We start from the raw sequence: 14184 nt of genomic DNA, 5'->3' as shown, positions 1-14184 counted from the left end.
GAAAAAGTAATTTTTAAGATCATTAATTTTCTTGTGAAGTCTGTTCCTGAAGTTTTAATGCTTTTCTTATGAAGAGATGAAAATTAATTTTTGCAATATGCAGACACCCAAGAAATTACTAACTTCTTGTATTTGTAAACAAGATTTTAACTTAAACAACATTAATTCTGAAAGCAAACTCAGACTCCAGTGGCATTCTTTTACTATATGGTTCATTTAAAGAGAGATACTTACTCACAATTTTTCATAACAATTGGCAACAAAACTTTGCAGCAATTAAGTTAGTGTGGATTCTGTTTACCTTTTAGACACCTGCTGTCTCTGAATAGCTTTAAAAAAACTGAAATTCAATAACACATGCCTTGTTTACCATGTCTGTTGGGTGAATTGTATTGGAAGTTTGCAAACTTGTATATGGAAGAGGAATGTAGGTGAAGCAGTCATGAAGACCATAAAGAATATTTAAAAGTTTAAAATAAAAATTTGTGTTTACATTATTTTGCTGTATATTTAGAGCATAGTGCTTAAGTTGGGTCTTTCTTTAAAGACACCGAATCATGGCTTCGTAATTTCAGAATGAAATTTGCTCATGAAAGAAATCAGGATTTTTAGTAGGCTGTGAGAGTTGTCATGAGTGGAAAATATTACACTTGTGTCTCTGTCATGGAATGTAGTGTCAAATAGTGGCATTCAACTGGAAAAAAAAGTCATGTCAGCTGTAACTGTGAAAGCAGCAGGGTCTGTTGTGTTCCTCATCTTTGTTAGAGTTTGAATCTGGCCAGTGGCTTGTTCAAAAGCATACATCATTTTGTGATCACCCAGCTGACAAATTCTTAAGAAACCCTGAAAAAAGGGATATGTAGAAATAAGCTGACAAGTATACGATTTGTGTCTTTGTATTAGCTGACCTTAAATTAAAAGAATGTAGGACTAAAGAGGGAGTCTGAACCTTTGAACTTCTTGAATTTGACAACTGAAAATAAAACCTGAACCTTTGAAAAACTAAGCAACAGGATTAGTCAAACCAGCAGAATGAACATGAATGGCCTTCAAGAATATACCTGCAAATTGTAAACCAATATCAACTATGTATCACACAGCTACATTTTTTAACTTTTTTTTTCTTTCTTTCTGATATGCATGTTACAAAATTAAAAACTGGAAGGACTCAACACAGTTGCCAAGGCATAGGTGTGTAGTGCGGTCTTTGAAGTGCTAAAATATCATGCCTAGCCTCCAGCTGCCTCTGCAGAAGGGCATGGCTCTCCCACTTGTCCTGTGCCATGCTTGCCAGGCCTGTGGATATAATCTAGAACATCTTAACTTTTTTTGGTACCTATTTTTGGGCAGACAGATTGAGCCTGAAATGTGTACCATGTGTAGAACAGGAGCTATGTCAGACAGCACTGTTTCATTTTGTTTTAGTGGTGTAGCCAAGAATGCAATCTTAATTCAGTCTTGCAATCCAGCCTCCAACGATAGCTTTCTAAAGCTGAGAAGGGTGACCATGTAACATTTCCGCTCAGATGCTTCATTTCTGATAGCTATAGTACAGCAGTGCTAAAGATGGAAATTTAATTTCCTGGAGCAATTCACAATTGAGTTCTCTTCCACATTAAAAGTAAACAAAAGAATCTCAGAATTCTCAGTGAGAGAGGGCTGAGGGGTTCTTTAAAAGTCATTAGAAAAAAAATTTTTAATGTTATTGTAATATTGCAGGTAGATTTGAATGGTGAAAAACTGAAACACGCAGTCCTAAAAATGTTGAGATGTTCTGATGTCAGGGTTTTTATTTATTCAATTTTACTAAAGAAAGAATTGCAATTCACTAAGATTTCATCACTGTTTCTCCAGTTAGCCTTAGGTAGGACGAATAACAAGAAAAATGGTATTCAAGACTCGAAGATTTTACCTTTGAGTAAAAGCAGCGTCTAGCAATCTATACAAGTAGTACTAAAGCAAAAGCAAGGAAAAATGACCTCTTCCTGTGAATCCAAAACATTTGTTTGTGTTACTTGTGACTTCGTACACTGCTGGCTTTTGGTTTTCAGCTTTCCCCACACCAAGAACTAGCTGTTGCTGTGTCTGAAACCTATTCTTGGATTAACCAGTTCAAATGATTTCAGAGAAGATATAAATAACCCTCTGTGAGCAAGTAGGTAGATATATTTTGCTGTTGGGTGAATCTTTAGCTAACCCCTTGCTGATGCTTGATGTGGTTGGTGTATGCCATGAAGCGTTCAGAATTATCGTCCTAATTTCACTCAGTATAACTGCAGATGTTCTTGCTATACAGAGTTTGAAGGGATAATTATACATTGCAGTAGATTTAAAAAAATATTTCTATTAATTTAAAGAGTATTGCCTTTCAACTTCATCACCCATCCTGTGTTTTGTTAGGCGATGCAGAGGAAAGGTGCTTGGTATGTTTTCTCTATGTGGTTATTATTTTGTCTCTTCTTATTCACATTTTCCCTAAATCAGGCAGGCCAAACATCTTCATAATGATTACAGACACCGTGAGATTTCTGTTTAGTCACCATCTCTACATCCTTCTTGTTCCAGATTGGAAGAGAGATTAACAAATCTGATCATCTTGTTTTGGATAAGAGCAAAATTTTCCTCTTATGCATTTGCATATTGTAATCCATTGCTTACTTTTAAACATAATGGCTGCTTACGAGCCAGATTTTGTTCACTAGCTGCTTTTTCATACAAGTGAGGTAGCTCAGATAAAAAAGAATACTGACTCTTCTTGATTTAAGAGTTTTCCAGACGGGTCATCCATTCCCATTTGCAAATCCCTTGTTACCTGTCTTGATTGACACATATAGCATGTTGTGCTCTTGTTTAACTGGCCACATAAGGAAAATCAGCCCTTTCATCAAATGCTGACAATAAGTACAGCAGAGGGAAGAGATTCATGAGAAACCAGTAAGTTGCGTTTCCTGAAAGCAAAGAAAAAGTTGAGTAATTGAGGGTTTTTTGAGAATCCATGCTGTTTAACAAAAAATAGAACTCTCTGCCTCCTTGAGAAATTTTTATCAATTTGTATAACTGTTAGTTGAGAAGAGATGTAAAAAAGAGCTTATATCTCACCAACGTCTTCATTAGATGCCTTTGACATGGCAGCAGTAGTTGCACGGCATGATCCTCTAGGGCAGCGGTCACTCAAATTTTTTGGTCGTGCATCCCTAGCAGTAAAAACTTTTTCAGTGTGTACCCCCATTATATGTTTATTTATTTATAAATTATATGCGTGTACTATTGAAGTTCTGATATTTTCTTCCTGCACCCCAATGGATTGTCTTGCATAACCCCTGTGGTGCATGCACCCCACTTTGAAGACCACTGCTCTAGGATAATACACTGCAGTAATCTTCCATAATAGGTGGACAGATTTTGGCTGTCCATTTTTGAAAAAGATACCTGGTTGATTGCAGAAATCTTTTAAATTCATGTTTGATTTTGTTCATGTGCTACTTTAAATCAGATTTCTCATTTAGTTATATAAAAATGAAAATTATAGTCACCTGTTGATTGGAAGTGAGACAAAACTGTATTTCCCCAGTTGATTACCTATAATTTTGTCATTTACTGAGCTGAATTTTAAATGTACTTGAAATGTTGTGATTTCTGTCATAATTAAAAATCTCTTTGTTGCAACTTTGCAATCACTATGTTTTGGGTTGCCTGTTGACAGAGCTATTTCTCTTACCGATACTTAGAACTGGATGTCTTGCAGAGAGAAGTCATGAAACATTGAGGGTTAAAAGCTCTGAAAGTTTACAAGATGTGTACTTTTGCCAACAAGTAGAAAAATAAATTGCAAGATCCATTGTCCTTATAGAGATTGAAGATGGAAGAGCCCTATTTGGTCATCTAGTCTATTTCCATCCCAGCACAGGACTATTTCAAACTCTATTTATTGTTGGGGGTTTTGTTGCATTCTTTCTGCTTTTAGAGTGATGATTTCAGTTACCTCATATATTGTGAGTAGAAATGTAAGTACTGTATGTTCTCTTACTTTTGTGCTATTTCTGTTCAGCTTGGCATGTGGGTGGATTGAAATACACTAACACACCCACCAAGTGCACATAGATGAAAAGTGTTGTGCTGTGAACATGAAAATGCAGTTGTTTAGAGAAGATGCGATTCTCCTACTTTTTGAACTGGGAGACCTCTACTAGTTTCCTCCTTAGAGTTACAGTCATGCTGTCAGACTGTCTTTATTAATTGCAATCAGAGTCCCACAGCAATCCTTCCTGTCTTGTCTTGTGGAGACTGTGTCTTGCTACCTCCTCCCACCATAAGGCATCACTGTCAGAAACAAAGTGGCCTGGTATCTTTTGGCCAATAAATAAGCAAAGAGTAATCTGCAGAGGCAGGACTGTAAAAATCAGGTTGCCCACTTGCTTTTCAGCGCAGGTGGGGGTGATTATGCTGGCAAATTCTGGTGGATCAACCTATCATTAAAAAAAACATTTTTATATGTGGATATGTAATGGTACGCTTACATGACTTAGTCAAACAGATGGCAGGTCACAGTTTAGCACCACTGCAAGCCAGGGTGACCAGCTCAGCCTTGGCACCTTGCTGAACGCAACACTTTCATTCAGTCTGGAGCACAAGCAGAGCAAGCTCATGTCTGCTTGAGGTACAGGCAAAGCAAGAATCTGCATGGCCATATTACACTAGGCATATTTATCCTAAGGTTAGGGTAGATAAGGCTAAAATCAGTGGGAGCTGTGATTGCCTATAATTGGAGAGGTCCCTAAATATGGAATATTGTATTTTATGGAGTAATATGTTTCAGAAGAGTTTCTCTAAAAAAAGGGATCTTTCCAACAGACAAGAGGCTGCAGGCAGATGATATAATGGAGATCTTTCCCACTGTCAGACTTGTAAGCAATCCTAAAGAGGAAGCACTCAGAAGATGGAGAAGGAGAGTGGGTGTAATGAGGGAGGAAGGAAATCGAGAATTTGAATTGGTTTTTTATTTCCTTAACTAAATGTGGTTGGACTTGTGTCATACATCTTACAAAAGTTAATGAATGAGGTGGAGGCCTGAAATACAGGCTGTGGGCAGTGCTCTGGGAAAGCTACTAATCTATCCTTTGCCCACAGCTCATGGTAGAGGCTTAGCTTCTCATCAGGATTTTACCCTGGGCAATGGTTGTGGGGTTTTCTGATTATCAGGTTTGCCTAGTATAAACCACTTGGAAATTTTTAAGCACTGTACAGAAAGCACAGTCCTTCCTGGCATTTTGAAGAATTCTTCCCTGACCTTCTTAAGAAAACATAAGGTGAAACTTGGTGTGTTTTATGTATTTCAAAGTTAAAATACTAAAGATGCAGTAATAGAAGTGAATTTTGAGATTAAAGATTAGGCATTAGTGCCTCAAAAATTAGAGTCCTCACATCGAGGTTCAAATAGTTGTCCCATATCCTCAAAGGGAAGAACATGGATTCACATATTGAAGACCTCTGGTACCAGACACACCAAAAGGCAAAATGAGAGAGAACTTGCTATTCTGATCCCAAAAGTAATGGACCACTGTACTCTTGGGAAACAAAGAAATTTGTATGGACTTTCTTTGGTGAACGAGGTTTTTAGATTCTGGGTTGTTTTGAGGGAAAAGTCAGCATCAGTTGATATCTGTGATAGAGAGTAGGCAGCCTCTTTCTCACTATGCTGGATCTCAGGAGTATATTGAGATTTATTTACATTTATTTAAGTAAATATCTGAGTTATGTAATGTTATACATGGTTTTAGAATGTGCACCAGTCGCAGAGTACTAGAGTAGTGATATGAGCAGTAATATGTGGGTACTCAGCCGAGTACAAAAAGGTTCTTGGGAAGTAACTGGGAAGCTTTGATTTAGGCTGATACTGTTTTTCAATGCGATGGTGAAACTGGATTTCAGGTGTTGTAAAAAAATTCTGAATATTTAGTTGGATTAAAGTTTAAATGTAAAGTGACTCTGACATTAAAATTCTACGATTAAAACTAATATACATTATTTCTAAACTTTTTGTTCTGAGGGTTTACTGAGATCTACTTTTCAATTAACTGGTACTAAATAGCGTAGCTGGGACTGTGTTATTGTAAAGTATTATTATCTGTCATAATGATGAGTAACATGTACTTGATGACAGATATTTTTAGCACATTACTGTTTAAGAAAGTAAATACCAAAAAAGAGCATAAGAAGTAGAAAAAGGTAACAATTCATTGTTGTTTCAACCCCTCCTTCAGAGTCCAATGCTGATATATCGCGATCACTCGCTGCTTGTCCCCGAATGATCTGAATTTGCATTTGAGACAGAGCATGGGTGTGGAAAGAAAAACATACAACTGTCCTCAGGACAGTAAATGTAAGTAAGTAAATGAGCTTTGTCTCATCTGTTTGAAGGCAAATTTGTATCATCGAAGCTTGTTCTGATTAGTGCTGGCCTCACTTCAAGGATCAGCAAAACATGTCTGTTTTTGTGCAGAAAGGCTATGTATTAATTGCTCTGCACCGTCACCCTGATCTTTATGTTAATGTCTACCTCTCTCAGTGAAGGTTTATGACTGACATTCAGGACTTAATTTGCCATCCTAGCTGTGAACTCTCTGAGTCTCCAACACGGAGGTAACAGTGATGTCTACACTAGTCAGCGAGAGGTGCCTGGGAACAGCCCTGGGCGCTGCGGCCAGCCGGCCGGCGCAGGACAGCCTGCCTCACGGCTGGCAAGGGCTCCCCTTCCCCAAAGCTCGTGGCTGCCTGCCAGCGACCTTGCAGGGATAGTCTCGGCAACATTGCCTCTTCTCAGCCATGGCTGGAGATTATTTGGGAAGGTAGTTGTTGACCCAGGCCAAAAACTTGCTAATGACGATTCTAACAGTTTAGCAATACAGATGATCGTGTGTCAGATCCAGGAACCTTTCTTGGCACTGTTGAATTTACTGCTATGAGTGTAGCCAATATGTGAATGAGACTGAGAGGACATGCAAAATCTGTTCAAGAGGAAGCTTAAAATGCTGACAGGTGAGGGTAATTTTTTTCTTGCATCTGGAATTCATACTTTCTTACTTCTGATGTAAATAAATCTCTAAGGCAAAAGTTAGGAGATGCTCATTTCTTCTATAGTAACATTGATTTTGGTCTTAAAATTTTCTTAGATTGCCAGACCTTCAAAAGATATGCTTTCCTAAACATGTTTTTCTATCTGTAATGCTTGTCAGCCATACTTGACTTATTTTCAAATAGCATTTGATGTTTCTACCAGAATTTTAGTCCTTGAAAAGAGCACAGTTGTCTGTGGCATTGTGGCTAGTTGGCAAGTCCAAATACTGCTGGATGGGTGCAAGGAGACTCTTGGATATTAACTTTTCAGGAGTTCAACACTTTTTTTGGGCAGCCAAATATTTCTTTGAGCAAACTCAGATGACACCTTTTTGGATGCCAGTGCAACCAACCCCTTCTGTAATTTAATATTCTATTTTTAGTGAATGTAATGGATGGAGAGACAGGCTGAGGAGCATCTATCTATCTGTCATGTTCAGATATTTTTAGAGCACTGATCTTTGTAATGCTGATCAGCACCAAATGTATTACATAAGATTAGCATCAAAATATATACAATGAAAAGTCAGCTCAGCTGCAGTTGTTCTTAAATTATTTTTAGTATTGCCCACAAAACTTGTGTAGCTCAGTGCGTTATCCTGCCGTTGTGCTCTGTCTCTATAGGAATCGTTTTTAAAGATTAATTTCTCTTCTCTCAGACCTTTTCAATCACAGGTCTCCTTCCTTGAGGCTTCAAATAAGATTGTCAGTCAGTGATACACATTATGAAGATTTTAATAAATGCCCAGTTTCCACTAGGACTGAAACCGAGACAAACAAATTTCTCTGTCATTGTCCTTCGATCCAGCTTATATTTGAATTTGTGATTTGCAGGTGCAAGATTCCAAATTCTGATTTACTTACATCCTCAGCTACTGTTGTGTTCTTTAATGCTGCTCGGGTGGCTTAATCTTTTTCAGTTACCCATAATGATCTTTTCAATTTTCCACTTTTAGTGGATATTCAGAATTAATATCTCCCTATTAAATATCTCTGGTCCACTAGCTAGCCATTTAGAATGGGTTGGAATATATTATCTGGGAGATTTTTTGAGTTTAAAGAGGCAGAGTGTGAGATCTCACCAAGAAAGCTGATCCTTTCCTTTGAGTATCTTTAAAAACTAGTTTGTAATTACCAAGGTTTAAAATAGATCTCAACTTTCTGCACATCCATCCCATCATCATAACTATAGTAGCAGATGAATCTTGATTTTTCGTTATTTCTTTCTTTATGGGTTTATGGTGCATGTGATATATGATAGTCAATACAAAATAGTATGCTGTTTGGTTTTGGTGATGTAGTTTTGAAAGCATAATTCTATCATGCCATGACTTCACAGATCTTTCAGGATCTCTCTTCCTGAGATTACAATTAAATGTCCTCTGATCTTGGTTTGTATTTTTACTGTTTAAAAACAATTTCTAACTTCTTAATGTTTCTGCATGGTTTGTAAACCTTGTTGCAATAAAGAGATTGAGGAAAGACAATGCTAGAATGCACAGTGGAATAGAAAAACAACAATTAATTCAGCTTAAACGGCAAGCTGAGAAAGAGACAGTGTCTTTACAAGGAATTTTTGTAATGTCATTTGTAGAAGAAAAAGTGTCTGTAATGCTTGATCGGGGGAATTAAGATTTAAATACGCTGTTTTTAGTGGGTTATTGAGATTATAAGCAATATGAATGGCATATTTTTCTCCAGAATCTAAAAGGCTAAGTGTATTATAACTGATCCAGAGACTGTGTTGGAATGCCCTGACTCAGTCAGTGAAATTGTTAAGAAAAGCAGAAATGCAGAGGAAGATGGGATTTAAAAGTTAAAATACTGCAGTGATAAAACAGTTGGATGAGAAGGGTTGGTTCTTAGTTTTCTCTGAGTATTCATGGAGGTAGGAGTTTTTTCTGAACCTTTTGGTCTATACTTAGTGGTTGACTAGGAAAAGGCAGAGAGGGGCTGGACTGAACAAGTTCTTTATTCATTGTGCCCCTGTCTGCCTAGTGGCAAGGAAAAATATCTGTAACGTGTTGCAAGAAAGAAAGATGTTGATCTAGGAGGACTGTAATTCTGGCTGCTTCTTAGGGAAATGAAAAAAATTAAGACCTCATGTATGGAGGAAAGCATTTGTTGGGTTGGCTTTAGTCATATGTATTTCTAAGGAGAAACATACCTTACACCAACCAAAAACATTGTTTTGCTCATTTAATTTATACAAGTTCCCCAAATGAAATATGCTATAGTAGCAAGAAAATGGATGTGAGCTGTGTCTTCATTAGCTTGTTTACTGATGTTTACTGACATAACTATGTGGTTTGAGGTATCTGTGTTGGTTTTTTGTCCACCTATGTTTTTATTTGACATAGCTAAATTTAACTAGCTGAATAATTCAACAAAGTAGGGGAGAACAGAGTGGAGAGTGAGAGAGGAAAGATTTCCTGGAATCAAATTCTTCCAGTGAAGGGAAAATATTGTTCATGCACTGGAATTTTGGCACCAGATTTAAACTCTAGCAAATTTATGAGGCCTGTGGTGGTTTTGAATTGAAAAGCTTGATGAATTCTCATTGTAATGACATAAAGTGAATTTCTGATTGCCTTTTTTATTATGTGATCTTGTAAGACTTAATCCATGTCTTGTATTAGATGGTGTTATATTGAATTATGAGCTTTCGTTTGCGGGTGAATCACTATTCAGGACATATTCCAACAATGAGATTTGTCTGACAGTTCCAGGGAAACATATCTAGTCCTCCTGTCTAAATGTCGAATGTTGTGAACTTCAGATGGAAGTATGAAATGTAATAAGCTCACAAATCATCAAGAATAGTAGTGCAATGACACTTCAGGAAAGGTTTTCTGTAAATAACAGGTCAGTTACAATGGTGTAAGTAATATGAAAGATTGTATTTTCCCCACTTCTTTTTGAGATACGTGAATTAATTGTATTATACCAGTACCTTGAAGACTGGTGTTACTGTCATTGAAAAACTTGTATCTATGCTATTTAAATGAGAGAACCTAAAAATATGAATTCAATATTTGGCACATTAAAGGAATTCATTAATAGGTATTTAAATAGAATGTGGGAGGCTATTATATACTAAAATAATTTCAGAATAATTACTATTTCACTGTACAGTAATAAAAGCTAAAGATGGCAGTAGCTCTAATTTAAAAATAATCAGAAGTCATCTAAGGTTTTGTAATTTTTTTTCTTTTTTGATGGAGAGATCAGAAGAGTTTTGTTAAAACAGTCATTAGGTAGCTAGTTGTATTGGTCAGAGAATACTTAGAAATGTCTAGCTGATTAAGTTGTTTTAAAAAACATTTAAACTTTTAAAAATTGAAATAAAAATCTAGAGGAGAAAGTTGCATTAAAAATAACTTCGTGAAACATTTTCTTCATTCTCATGTTGTCTTTTGCTGGTTAGATCGTGACTCACATAACAAATGTGTGATTTTTTTTTTTTTTTTTAAAGAGATACTGGCTAAACTCCAGAAAAAAATAATCCAAGCATAAAAGGCTTGTTTTGAGAGTACTATGTACTTCATTTTATCTTGCTGGGAAAGTGGTTAAAATATTTCTTTAGATCTAGCATGTAACTTTGCTAACAGGTAGAAAAAGAGCAAGATTGCACAATCCTTACAGTATTTTCTTATAGTGTGCTTTAGATTATTTCATACCAAATTAAATTCTATGGTTCAGAAATGGATTTGGTTAAATACATGTTGATATGGTAAAGGCTTTGGAATTTTGCAGTTTTGGAACAACTCTAGTGGGAGCTGGACATTGTAAAGCTCATTTATAACCTTCTGCAGGGAAGAAATATTCTAATCTCTATTAACACCTGGCTTTCATACCAAAAAAGACAGATGGCAATCAAGTAAGTTGATTATATTTTTTATGTGTAGGTGAATATCACCCATGTTGGACCTGTCTCACATGTCTTGGGGATGGATGTCTGCTCTTCACCTCTGCAGGTGTATTCTTAGTAGTTGGTTAAGACCAACAGCTATTGGGATGACATATAAAATATGATTAATCATTCAGTCATTAATTTGGCAAGCATGAAAAATTCAGTAAACTGTTACAGTCAGAGGTATCAGGATCAACACACATTGTCCTTGAAATCCTCCTCAGACTTGGGCTAGCTGGATAAACCTGCGTCTGAAAAAATGTCAAATACAAGGGGCATAATTTTCAGAAGTTGAGAAATGATTCCTAGTGGTTCAGGTTTAAAATTCTCTGAGATGCCTTAAAGGAGCTGGTTTTAGGTGCTTTCTCATAGCGGAGTTGTTTTAAAGCATCTCATTTAAGAACCATGAACTATTTCTCACTTTCGATTATTTGTAGTGCTTTTCTTCTCAGATGATTCAAAGACTTAGAGATAAATTCTGTCTTTTCTGTTACAGAAAGACCATTTGCTGTTTTCCTTCCATTTCTTCCGCTTTTGAAAATATTAAGGAAGGAAAAAAAAAACAAACCAGAAATACCCCCGAGGGAACAGTGTGGTGATTGCTGTTGTTCTAGCATGAATAGTATGGGCATGATATTTGGTCTTTTTTCTTGGTCAAGGACTTCACAGTCCCTTCAAAATTTTCTTCCCAAAATAATGATTGTATTTTCTATAAGATTTTGAATGCCTTCACCATAGAGCTCCTTTTCTATATTCCCAGAATACAAAATTTTCATTTTCTGAGGAGGCTAAAAAAAAATACCCTTTTTTTCTTATTAAAGCTACAAGAATGTCCTGAGGGTGCAATATAAATGTTTTTATGTATATTTTAAGTTATTGCCTGAACTCACAGCTTATTCCTTTCTTCATGTCTTGAAATATTTCTTCTTCTCTGAAAACTTCAAAATTGTTCCAAGAACATAAGTTCTTATTTATGATTTATTCTTAAATTTTAGTTGATTTTTTTTTTTTAAGGAGAACATTCATTTTAATTCATCCTCATTAATCAAGGACCTTATTTGCCCCAACACATTCATTCAAATCCTACACTTTGAACCTCTAAATTATGTCTCTTCTTTTTGCAAATTGTCCTCTAAGTAGCTAATGTATTAGGTGGCACAGCTAGTGGAGTTCAGATTGCTATGTGTTTTTTCTGCTAAATGGTGTCATATTTTTACAAAAAGTAGCAAACTGATTCTAGTAAACTGTTGTGTTTCTTAGGTGGAAAGGCATTGTAAAAGGCTCCTTCTGCTGTATGGAAAACATTGAACCTAACAGTAAATCATCCCAATTATTTGTAATTCATGGGAGAAATCCCAGGGCCAAGCCCTATTGACTGAGAAACTCTGTAAATGGATTCTGTGCTTTATAATAAGTTGTTATGATCAGGCAGGAGGCCAAGTACCAGATGGATTGATTGCTTTCTGCCAGAGGTATGACCACATCAGCTGCCTCTATTAGGAATGTATTTATTCTTGAAAATGTCGGCTTGACAATTGGAGTTCAATTTGTGCTATCAAAACACATTAGTCTCGTGATCCTAGAGTTAGATCAAATGCTTTGTTGAGAGGCACTAGTTTCGTCTTACTTGGATTTAACATCTTCTCTGTACTCCTTCTAAATTATGATGCTGTTTCCTGCTCTTTAGAGAGTGGGTTTGCTGAGGCTGTTTCAGAGTAGAGAAATCAAATAAAGATTTTTCCAAAACACTCAATAAGGAAGCACACAAAGTCTTAGTTACTTAGTGTGAAACTGAGCTTTTTCACAAAATATTTAGCCTGTGAAGGGAATGGTAGCACACCAGCTCACAAATCAGTGTCTCTTTCTGAGCCGCCACCTGTTGAAAGGGGGTGAAGTTAGTCACTTTGAAACACTAAACAAATTATAGAAAAAGATTTATCGATAGTCTGAGCTTTTTTACAAGAAAAAGACAAACACAGTTAGCATTTTTTTATAACCCAAGGGAGAACTGATGATTTGATTCACGTCTTAATCTAAATTCTGCATTCATTGTTTCATGGTAAAAACAAGAATTTAAACCCAAATCAATCTTAATATAGCACATGTCTCAACATGTGAGATCAAATCCATGCTGTCGAATTACATGTATGTTCTTGGGTATTAAACATAGAAAAGTGTGAAATCCAGAACAGTTTATCTAGTTATTTCCAAGACATATTTCCAAAGCGGGTCTATGCAAAGGGGTGCAAATATATTTATTGGATGAGAATTCATCTGACATGACTTCAGGCAGTACAGCTACCTGTATGTATCTGCGGTACTGCCTTAGATTCCCTTTATAGTTAATGGGGGGAAATAGGTGCATAAAAGGGTGCATTTACTCTCTCCCTAAAGCAGGGTCTCTAAAACAGGCTAGATGAATTACTCAATAGAAGTGCTTATTTCTCTGCTTTGTGGTTTCCTGCAGGTGGTCAGGTGAATCATTCCTGAAATTTTCTGCATTGGGCAACTTACTGACCCAATACGAGGCATCTGCAGTCTCTGCAGGTGAAGCAGTGTAACCACGTTAGTATACTGAAGGATACAAACTAAAAGAAACTATTTTCCAGAAGGACTTTTGAATTTGGTGAGAGCACAGTGCCGGTCATGGCTTACAGTTTCTCGACAATGTCAGGCTGAAGCAAGTCAGATGGCCTTTAGTCAGCTTGTTCCTCTACATGACACATTGATTGTGTATCAGCCTCTACAAATGTCCTTTATGGTTCAATAAACTACCCAATCTACTACTTAGTCCTCATATTCTGTGGAATTAGATTTTTTAAAAAAAGTCTTCTAGCTAGTCTAGAAAAAAAAAAAAAAGACTCCAACTAGTCAGGTACTGGATTGAACCTGTAAATTTCAACCTCCTACCTTAGAGAATGTCCTCATATACATCTCAGAAAGGCGGTAGAATCATAGAATCATTATGGTTGGAAGAGACCTCAAAGATCATCAAGTCCAACCGTACACCCGATGCCACCATGCCCGCTAAACCCCACTAAACCATGTCTCTAAGTGCCACATCTAAACGTTTTTTGAACACCTCCAGGGATGGTGAGTCCACCACCTCCCTAGAGAGCCCATCCCAACGCTTAGCGACTCTAACAGTGAAGAAGTTC

The sequence above is a fragment of the Cariama cristata genome, unplaced genomic scaffold, assembly GCF_000690535.1.
Source record: "Cariama cristata isolate BGI_N322 unplaced genomic scaffold, ASM69053v1 scaffold4796, whole genome shotgun sequence".
Classification (NCBI taxonomy): Eukaryota; Metazoa; Chordata; class Aves; order Cariamiformes; family Cariamidae; genus Cariama; species Cariama cristata.
Note: the sequence above shows the minus strand (reverse complement) of the source record.